A 10367-nucleotide genomic window follows, 5' to 3' on the forward strand; every position below is an offset into this window, starting at 1 on the left:
ACAGAATAGACACTGACTGTGGGCATGTGGAGTGGGGGTGCCAGGCTGGTACCAGTACCATTGTTTTGTCCTGGGACAGGGAGAATATGGGCTGGATGAGCCCATTTCCATTGGTCTCATTGAGGGGGGGATACAGGGGTGGCTGATCCCATGGGTTGGATCTGGGACAGCAGAGAGGGGAGACACTGGCATGGAAGAGCCAACGGGTGTGACCCTGAGTGGGCAGGGGAGATACTGGGCTGGATGGGGATGGGAAGACACTTGGTAGCCTCCGAGTAAATAAGCCACCCTCCTGCATCCTATTCCCCCATCCCCAGGAATTACCCAGGAAGGGGTAAGTCTTGGACCCTGCGCCTGTCCCTTAGCCAGGCCAATGCCAGCCTCACAGCCCAGGGGAGCAGCAAAGGCCACCAGGCATCTGGGCCCTATGGTCACTCCTACCTCCTGGCCCACCTGGCCACAGCAAGGTGAGAATTCCCTTCCCAGAGGGGTACAGCTCTGGAAGGGAGGGGGTCTAGTGGGTTAGAGCAGGGGGCGCTGGAAGCCAGGACTCCTGGGTTCTAATCCAGGATCTGACCAGTCCAAATAGGTGACAAGTTCCTAATGCCAGTTACAATGTTGTGGTGGTTTGTTGTTTTAATAACTATTGCACTGCTGTGGGGGAAGCTCACAGCGCCCGAGTCCCTGGCTGGGGACACTGCTGTGGAGGAAGATTGCTGTGCTGCACTCACCTTTTCCTTTCTCAGGTGAGTACCCCCACATGCGGATCCCCTCACCAGACAGTACTGCTGGGCCTGGGCCACAGGGGCCCTGATGGTGGCTAGCATCCCCTTGTCCTGGGTATGGGAAAACCACCATGTCCGGCTTGCCTTGGACGGACACTCCTCTCCAACGCACGGCTCAATACCCTCTGGAACTGCTTCTTCCTTCTCCTCTATCCTGCTGGGCACAGCTGTGCTTCCCCATCAGCTGAGACCAGAGAGTCGGGAGGGAGGGCTGGCAGCCAGGACTCCTGGGTTCTTCCCAGCTCTGGAAGGGGAGTGGAGTCTAGTGGGTTAGAGCAGGGTGGCTGGGAGACAGGATGCCTGGGTTCTAGCTCTAGCTCTGGGAGGGGTGTGTATGAGGGGGAATTAAACTGAGCTAAATGCTCACTGTAATTTCACTAACACACTAATCGGGGGTGGGGGTGTTAAACTAACCAAATCCTTGACAATCCCTTGGAAGGGACATGGGGGGGGGGGATGAGAGAGGGGGAGAAGCTGAGGGTCCAGGAGGAGGGACAGTCAGTGCAGGGGGTGGGGTGGGAGGAGGAGAGGGCATCAGGTGAGGTGGAGGGAGGCAGATGGGAGGGGAGTGAGTAGGTGAGGGTGTGGGGAGGCAAGAGGCTGTGGTAGGTGGGGGCTGAGGGTAGAAAGCAGTGGGGGGTTCAGGATGGCGGGACACAGGAGGGGAAGCACTAGTGGATAAGGGTGCAGGAAGCTGTGGCATTCCAGCTAGTCTACCCCCAGCAGCCTTGTGGACTCCCTGGAGCCCTGTCCCTCCAGGTGCTGGTGCAGGCAGGGGCACTGACTGCTGTGTGCTCTGGGTACCTGCATCTGCGGGCACTGCCCCAGCTGAGACCCTGTGATGCCACTGCCCTGCTGGGCACCAACCCTGCTGCCATCTTCCTACTGTCCTGGATCAGCCTGGAGGAGCCTATTGCTGGCATCTGGGTGAGACACCCCACTGCCCATCCCCATTGGGAGAGAACCCAGGAATCAGGTTCTTTGTAGGCATCATCCTGTCAGTCCATGGCACTGGGTTACGCCCAGGCTCTGGCTGTGGGGTGTCGCTGAACAGCCTTGAAAACTGGAATTGTAGAAATGGGATACTGCAAAGTGCAAGGCCATCCACGTAGGTACTAGCAACAAGAGCTTTTCCTATAAGCTGGGGACAGCTCAGTTGGAAGCAAGGGAGGAGGAGAAAGACCTGGGCGTATTGGTCAATCACAGGATGACTATGAGCTGCCAGGGTGATGGGGCTGTGGAAAATGCTAGTGCAGTCCTAGGATGCCTGAGGCGAGGTATTTAGAATAGAGACAGGGAAGTGTTAGGACCATTGTACAAGGCCCTGGTGAGACCTCATCTGGAATATTGTGTGCAGTTCTGGTCTCCCATGTGTAAGAGGTTAATTCAAATGGGAAGATGTGCAGAGAAGGGCTAGTAGGATGGTCTGAGGAATAGAAAAGAGACTCAAGGAGCTTGGCTTGTTTAGTGTAACCCAGGGATCTCAAACTCAAATCACGGCAAGGGCCACATGAGAACTAGTACATTGGCCCCAGGGCCACATCACTGACACTTTTTCATATAAAGGTACAACCCCCCAGCCCTGCCCCCCCACTCCACCCCTTCCATGAGGCTGAGGCCCTGCCCCACCTCTTCCCCTATTCCAACCCCTTCCCTAAAGTCCCCACCCCAACTCCACTCTGCCCTGCCCCTATTCCAACCCCTTCCCCAAATCCCTGGCCCCGCCTCTTCTCTGCTTCCTCCCCTGAGCGCATGGCTCCCCACTCCTCCCCCTCCCTCCTGGAAAGCGCTAAGAGCCGCCAAACACCTGTTTGGTGGCGGGAAGCCCCTGGAAGTAGACAGAGGAGAGGGGATGCGGCAGGGTGGGTGAGGGGAACTTGGTGGTCGCAGGAAATAACTCTGGGGGTGGGGCACAGGAAGCTTGGTGGACACAGGAAATAACTCTGGGGGGGGCATGCAGAGAGCTTGGCGGGCTGCAGGAAATAACCCCCTGGGCCGTGTGTTTGAGACCCCCTGGTCTAACCAGGTGAAGGCTAAGGGGGGATCTGATTGCTCACTGTAAACACATCAGAGGAGGGAGAGGAATAATTTAAGTGCCAGTGTGGACCCAAGAACAAATGGCTATAAACTGGCCATCAACAAATTTGGTTCCTAATTAGTTGAAGGTTTCTAACCATCAGAGGAGTGAAGTTCTGGAACAGCCTTCTGTGACGTTATGAGTGTAATATAGCTCATTGAAAGGTGACACAGGGCCAGAAAGAGTTGTTTAACTCACAGACTGACATGACCCATGGCCGAACTTTAAAGACTTGTTAGGAAGATATGTAAACGAATAGAGCTTTGAAATGCAAGCCTGCATTGTTAGAGATAGAAGGGTAGATGTTTGCTCAGGTCTTGTGATGTAAGCAAACAAGTCTTGGCTATTACTATAGCTTTGATTCAAAGATCAAAAAAAGAATATCGGTATTTAGGAAGACACGAGTGAAATAGTATTATTGTCTAGATGTCTCTTTGAAGGTTGTGGTAACCTGTATCTGAACTGTTTAATGGGTAAATTACCCTGTGCTAATTGCCATGATGTTTGGGAGAAGGAAAGTTAAGCCTATTGTTTTCTCATGCCAAAAGGCTGTTGGAAATGTATAAATGCCCTGGGACACGATCCTCCTTCATCTCAGATCTGCTTTGGGTTTCAAGAAAGGAAAACCCTGAGCCATAAGGATTGAGATCCCCAGTCACTGACTGGAGTCACCCTGAATATGGACATTGGACTATAACCTATGGACTATTTCTAAAAGGACTTTTGGCAATTACAAGCTCATCTCTGCTATGTATCTGAACCTCAAGAATTGAATTCAAGTCTGTATGTATATTGATCTTTTAACCAACACCCTCTCTGTTTTCTTTTGTAATCAATTTTAGTTAACAAGATTTGACTATAAGTGTGTATTTTGGGTAAGATCTAAGTTATAATTGGACCTGGGTGTGTGGCTGACCCTTTGGGATTGGAAGAACCTTTTATTTTATATGATGAGATAAGATGTTCAGTAATCATTATGATATCTAACGTGTGTCTGGATGGAGGCCTGAGGCTGGGCACCTTAAAGGAACTGCATTATTTGGACTTCTGAGTGACCAGTGAAGTAATATAGAAGTTGTTTTGTGCTGGCGTGGTAAATCTAAGTATTGGAATATCCACCAGCCTTTGGGGTTTGTCTGCCCCATTTTGTTTACAGTTCACCCTAATTGAGTGACCTCAGCTGTCCCCCACGGGCAGCATTGTCACACCTTAAGTTCCAAGGGGAGCAGTGGAGGCAAAAAACCTAACTGGCTTCCAGACTGAGCTTGCTAAGTTTATGGAGGGGATGGTATGATGGGACTGCCTACAATGGCATGTGACTCTCCATGACTGATACTAGCAAATCTCTCCAAGGGCCGGTGATGGGACACTAGTTGGGGATGATGGCTCTGAGTTACTACAGAGAATTCTTCCCCAGGTGTCTGGCGAGTCTCACCTGCATGCTCAGGGTCTAACTGATTGCCAGATTTGGGTCAGGAAGGAATTTTCCCTGGGTCAGATAGAGTCCCTGGGTTTGTTGTTTTTTTTTATTGCCTTCCTCTGCAGCATGGGTCACTTGCTGGTTTGAACTAGAGTAAATGGTGGATCCTCTGTAACTTGAAGTCAGTAACTTAGCCAGAGGTTAGGGGCAAATGATGGGGGTGGGGGAGATTCTGTGCGCTGCAATGTGCAGATCAGACTAGGTAATCATGCTGGTCCCTTCTGGCCTTAGCCTATGAGCCATGGCCTCTGCTCTGCCTCAGGTGAGCATCAGCCCTTCATCCAGCTCCATGCTATCTGGGCCTGTTCATTGCCCTCAGGAGGTTGGGGGGGTGGGAGGGGATTTAATGTCAACTCATCATCCCATTTGTCAGAGGCCAGAGTCCCTCCCGCCCCCTCAAGCCCCATTTCCCTCCCAGAGCTGGGATAGAGCCCAGGAGTCCTGGTTCCCAGCCCCTCTCTCCTTGCTCTATTAGATGCCACTGGGTTTCTTTTTCTTCTCTGTTTTTAATGGTGAAGCAGACTTGACTGAATAGTCCATCACCACCAGCAATTATGATGCCTTAATACTCAGCAGTTTATATTCTCTTGCTTTGCCCTGTGCCCTTCAGGTAATGTAAGGATGCCTTGCTGCCACTACCCCGTTCCCCCACTATTTTTACTAAATAACAATGTAACTTTTGTTACCTTAAGACATTAGAATGCCTTTATCAAAGCCCTTACATACCCATCACAGGTGGTGTTTAGTTTCTTCTGCCCTATAGCGCGTGCATAGTCTCTCCTTGTGTCTATTTATTCAAAAAAGATTTTTGTTTAAGCCACAGTGGCCAGTTAACATGCTAAACAAAGTCACTTAATTGTCCTAGGTCAGGCCCTGAAGAACGTCCTTATCCTCAACTGTAGGGCACAAATCAAAAAATCTTCTTCCTCTTCTTTCATTATTCCTAATTTTTTTGCCATTCCTCTTTTACATTCTTCTGTACTAGACTTTTGAATTCCTGTTCACTCAAGGGCATTTCTATGGCAAGCCTTCCATTTCGTACCACGTTTTTAGCTGCTTTCTCATGATCAGAACTTCTATTTTGTCAGTCCCAAGGAGATCTGGGACATGGCTACTTTTAGGCAGGTCTACACTGAAAATGCTGCAGTGCTTCAGTGAAGACACTACTAAACTGACAGGAGAACTTCTCCCATCAGTGAAGTTAATCCACCTCCCCGAGAGACAGTAGCTAGGTGGATGGGAGAAGATCTTCTGCTGACATTGCGCTGTCTACACTGGGAGTTAGGGCAGTATAAGTGTGTCACTCCAGGGTGTGGGTTTCTCACACTCCTGAGCAATGTTGTTGTAGCAAAGTTTATAGTGTAGACTGACCAGGGCTTAGCCTGAATTCCAGTCATTCTTCTGAATTGCTTGAATGTTTCTGATGTCTTGGTATGTTTATCTGCCCACAGCACGGACTCCAACTTTTTCTTTGTTCTTTAGTTGTTTGTTTTTAATAATGCTTTGTGGTATTTCCTTATTACTTTTATACTTTGGTAGATCTCTACTATGGATTGTCTTTTTTGCTTTTTTATAAGCTTTGTTCCATTCTTTAACTATCATTTTGTACACCTCATTCTACCTTGGAAGGGAGGGGGAGGGTTTAGTTCTGGGATACTTACTTCAATATCTTATTTAATAGCAACAGCTACAGTAGCCATAATTCCTTGATTACATTGTCATTGAAATTCTCTGTCATCACTCACACAATGAACATTCACAAAATCAGTAACTTACTAGTAAATAGTTCCCAGGTAGCTTTCTGAAAATACCAGTTGGGTCATTTTTCATTACCTTCAACTCACCTTGTCCTTGAAAAATAATAAGTGTAGGCAAAGGATCACTCCCATTCCTTCTTCCTTACACATTTTCCAGTTGCAACTACCTGCAATATCTGCTGTTTTAATTCCCAGGGCTGAGCAAGAAAAAATGTCATCTGCTGCCTTAAATCTAGCTGGTCAAAACCACTAGATCATTTTCAACAATAAACTTTTCCAAGCATGCGCCCCTGGTATCAGCTGTCTTACTTCCCCACAAGTTATGACTATTTAGGTCATCGCATATAATACATGGTCTTTTAATATTCTTCACTATTCCTTGTCATTCCAAGGGTTAAAGATATTATAAATCTTTAAAGAAAGATTTATCTTCTGCACTGGGATCTCAACATCATTGTATTTGAGACTTATGTCTTTCTCTGTTGCTATGTAGTGAAATCTTTCCCTTATGAAAGTACAAACACCTCTTCCTCTCCCTAGTTTTTGGTCTTGTCTAAAGGCAATATACCTTGGGATTTTAAAAGCAAGCTATTTAACCAACCACCTGGATACACTGGACATCTAGGTTAGTTTCATTTTCTGGCTATTTTCTTTTAGTTCTTGACCCCGTGCTATCAAACTGTGCACACTCCAACCGAAGATTGTGATCCCCAGATGAGTCATATTTCACCATGAAACTCATTCAAAATTGCATGAATACGGTCCATTGACAAATTGCTAACACACCAGTAGTTTTCCATGGCCCTTGCTGTAATTTGATTTTTTTCTGACTCCCCCCCCTCCCATTTATGATGTGCAGTTTCTCACTTTTATCATAAATGCAGCAACCCTTTATTTTTTCACTACTAGTAGATCATCACCTGTTCCGTGTGCAGTGTTTGTTCTGTTTTTATAGAGGGAGGCTATGTCGCAGTACCCCTTGTCCTGTGCTGATTCTCTCTCCCTGCTCCACCTGATATTTTCAGAGCCTCCTTACAACTTCCACATGTTGTTAACAACTTTGGCTTTTGTGTCTCCTTAGCTTGTTTTGCTGCAATACACCTTCTAGCTGCCAGACTGGGATTACCACGGCAGTACATGTAGCCGCTGCCATTTCTGTGCAACTGTCACAGCCATGCTGGCCCCTACGCTGACCATCCCTCGTTTTCCCTTGCCAAACATTTGCTACATGCTCACCCCATTGGTATATATAACATCATAGGGAAGGGGAGAATATATGGCTTGGTTCTAGCGATCTGAAACCCTAGTGTTATTTTCTCAGGTAGATGCCTGCCCTTAAATGTAATCAGCACTGCTGTTGATGCCTTGCTGTCTTCTCTGCTAATTTACTTGTATCGCCTCATTGGTCAGTTCTAATGGCACATCATATATTACCCCCTTTGTCTCAGGGCTTGTCTACACTGCCAATTAACAGCGCTGCAACTTTCTCGCTCAGGGGTGTAAAAAACACCCCCCCCCGAGCGCAGCAAGTTGCAGTGCTGTAAAGCACCCGTGTAAACTGTGCCCCAGTGCTGGGAGCTACGTCCCACACATTGAGATGGGTTTTTTAGAGCGCTGGGAGAGCGTGACCACACAAGGCACATTAAAGCATTGCCAATGTAGACTAGCCCTCAGTCAAATACCCTGGTACCTGGCAACTTACTGTAACTTTCCCAATTTTTTACCAGCCTGCTCTTTGGTTTTACATTCAGCTAAAAGATCCCCCATCTTGTAACCTGGCTCCTACTATATCTCCTGTGTTTTCTTCAGCTACTTTTACTGGGTTAATGTCACCTAATCATATTGCTTGGGCCAGGCTAGGGATCTTGTCATAACAACATTTTTGGTTTATTTCCTTCCTCAGCTTTGTTTTTTGCTGATATCATCAGCTGACTTTGCTTCTACTCCTAGTTTCCCTACTTTGCATGCCTTCTCCCCCTGTAAAAGGCATTCTTCAGCTTATGGGGTAGGGTCAGAAAATCTTCCATCTCAGCCCTTCCCTTAGCCCAGCCTTTCTAGCCCCACCCTTGCTGAGTTCTGACACAAAGGGAGAAATGCCTGGGCTGCTGCAATTCGCTTGGGTCCCTGCCCTTCAGGAGTGTTTGAGGCGGGCTTAGCTGTGCCTCTGAGCATGATGGAAAGGATCCCTGTCTAAAAGCCTTTGTGACAGCAATAGGTAGCTATCTGCCAGTGATGCTCTCTGGGGCTGATGTAGTAAGGCTGTTGTGGGCTGGTGGGTCTTTGAGATTGTTTTTGCTAAATAAGGTTTTTGCTGGATTTAGTATTTTTTATTGTAGAGGCTGCAGGTGTCTTCTGGGGACAGTGAGGGTGTATTTCTTCCCATCCCAATCCATGGTGGGGGTAGGGAGCTTTTCACCTGTCTCTCAATATGAAGAGAGGACTGGGAGTCAGGACTCATGGGTCCTGTCCCTCATCCCTGTGTGCCTTTGAATAAACCACCTCTGTGCCTCAGTTTCCCTATCTGTAAAATGGGGACAATATGTTTGATTCATTACTGCATAAGGGGGAGGGGAAGGTGTACTGCTCTAAGAATGCTGGTAAATTCAATATGATATTCCAGCGTAAGTGTGTAAAATTGTTTAGGCTAAAGGCTCCTGCTCGTCTATTTCTAAGGTCAGACGGCGGAGCTGTTTGTCTCTAATGCAAGAAGGGACTGCAGGGCTGGGGATGCCCATTCTGAGCCCCAGCCGCACCCAGTGCGGGGCAAAGGCGGGAGGATCCCTGCAGCCATTCTGCGCCCCCAGGGTGTTTCCCTCCCCTGCATGAGATTCCTGAGCCCATGTGCGTCGGAAATCTCTTCCCCAGGGTGAATCCTCGAGGCTGGGATCTGCCCTGCGGGCTGACTCGCTGGCTCCAGTAACCTTGCGCCCGGGGGGGGTCGTCCCAGGGGCAGGCCCCACAGCTCCCCTGGGAACAATGGGGGGGACGAAGCCAGGCAGTTCTGAGCCCTGGGCCGAAGGGGGAAGAGGCTGGACCAAAAGGGGGGGGGGTCCTGGCCGCGCTAGTGCCCCCCCCTCTCCTGGGGGAGTGGATCATGCCAGCCCTGCTGCCGCCACGCGCTTACTCGGCACCAGGCTTCCCCCGGGGATTCAGTCCCCCTGTGGCGGACGCAAACGGGCGAAGCGGCGCATGCGCCCTGAAAAACCGAGGCCCAGCGCGTGCGCTCTTAGAAACAGACCCCCGCCCCTCCGTAGCGCCAGCCGGGGGACTCAGCTCGTATTGGTCGGGGCGGCGGCCAAAGGGGCGGGGTATAAGCCCGGAAGCGGCCTATGCGCGAGCGAGCAGAGGTTGCTGCTGCATCTGGAGCCAAAGGCGAGGCGTGAGTAGCGCGCGCCACCAGCGCCCCGCGCGGGGAGCGGAGCAGCGCCGGGGAGCGGGGGCGGCGGTGCAGCGCGGACCGGATTCTGGGACCGGCCGCTGGAGCAGCAGCGGGGCAGCCCCCGCCCACGTCCAGCACATTTTACCCTCGTGGGGGCGGGGGTTACTGTGGCCTTTCCTGTGTGAGACTCACTGAAAAGGTTTCTGCGGCTCAGTGAGTCCCCCAAGGGGGAGGTGGTGGTTAGCCGGGGCGTTTCTGCACCCACAGCGGCGGTATCGGGCATCAAGCAGTGGGCACACACAGGTCACCAGTGGTCAAGTGCTGCTCCTGGGGAGAAAAGGTGTCAAGAACACAGTCTCTTTAGATGACTTAGTGCAATGGTGCTCAACTAGGGGTGCAGGGCCTGCAAGCAGGGCCAGCATTAGACTTGCTGGGGCCCAGGGTAGAAAGCCAAAGCCCCACTGCATAGGGCTGAAGCAGAAGCTACATTATTCAGGCTTTGGCTTCAGCAGAGCCGGGGGGGAGGAGACAGGCACAATTGCCCTTATAGCATGTTCTCGCTGCCTGGAAAAGAAAAAGTTTGAGAAGGGGGGGCACCCCCCCCCCCGACTATAAATTTGTTCCTGGGTTCACCTGTATGTTAACATCACTTTTCATAGTTATAAAACTACATAAATAAATTACAATGATTTGTGCATGGGCATATTTACTTGTTATTCCTTAAGTTAAATTGTCAGAGCCACCAATGCCTCTTTAAAGCCACCAAAAATTTGTATACACACACCCATCCCTTGGCCTGGTCTTAATCTCCCCACCCAAAAAAAAATCCATGGAGGCATCATAGCAAAGTTGACTTGGTGGCCAATAGAATGTAGTAAGAAGTGTGACT

Source organism: Mauremys mutica, chromosome 7, assembly GCF_020497125.1.
Source record: "Mauremys mutica isolate MM-2020 ecotype Southern chromosome 7, ASM2049712v1, whole genome shotgun sequence".
In the NCBI taxonomy this organism is placed as follows: domain Eukaryota; kingdom Metazoa; phylum Chordata; order Testudines; family Geoemydidae; genus Mauremys; species Mauremys mutica.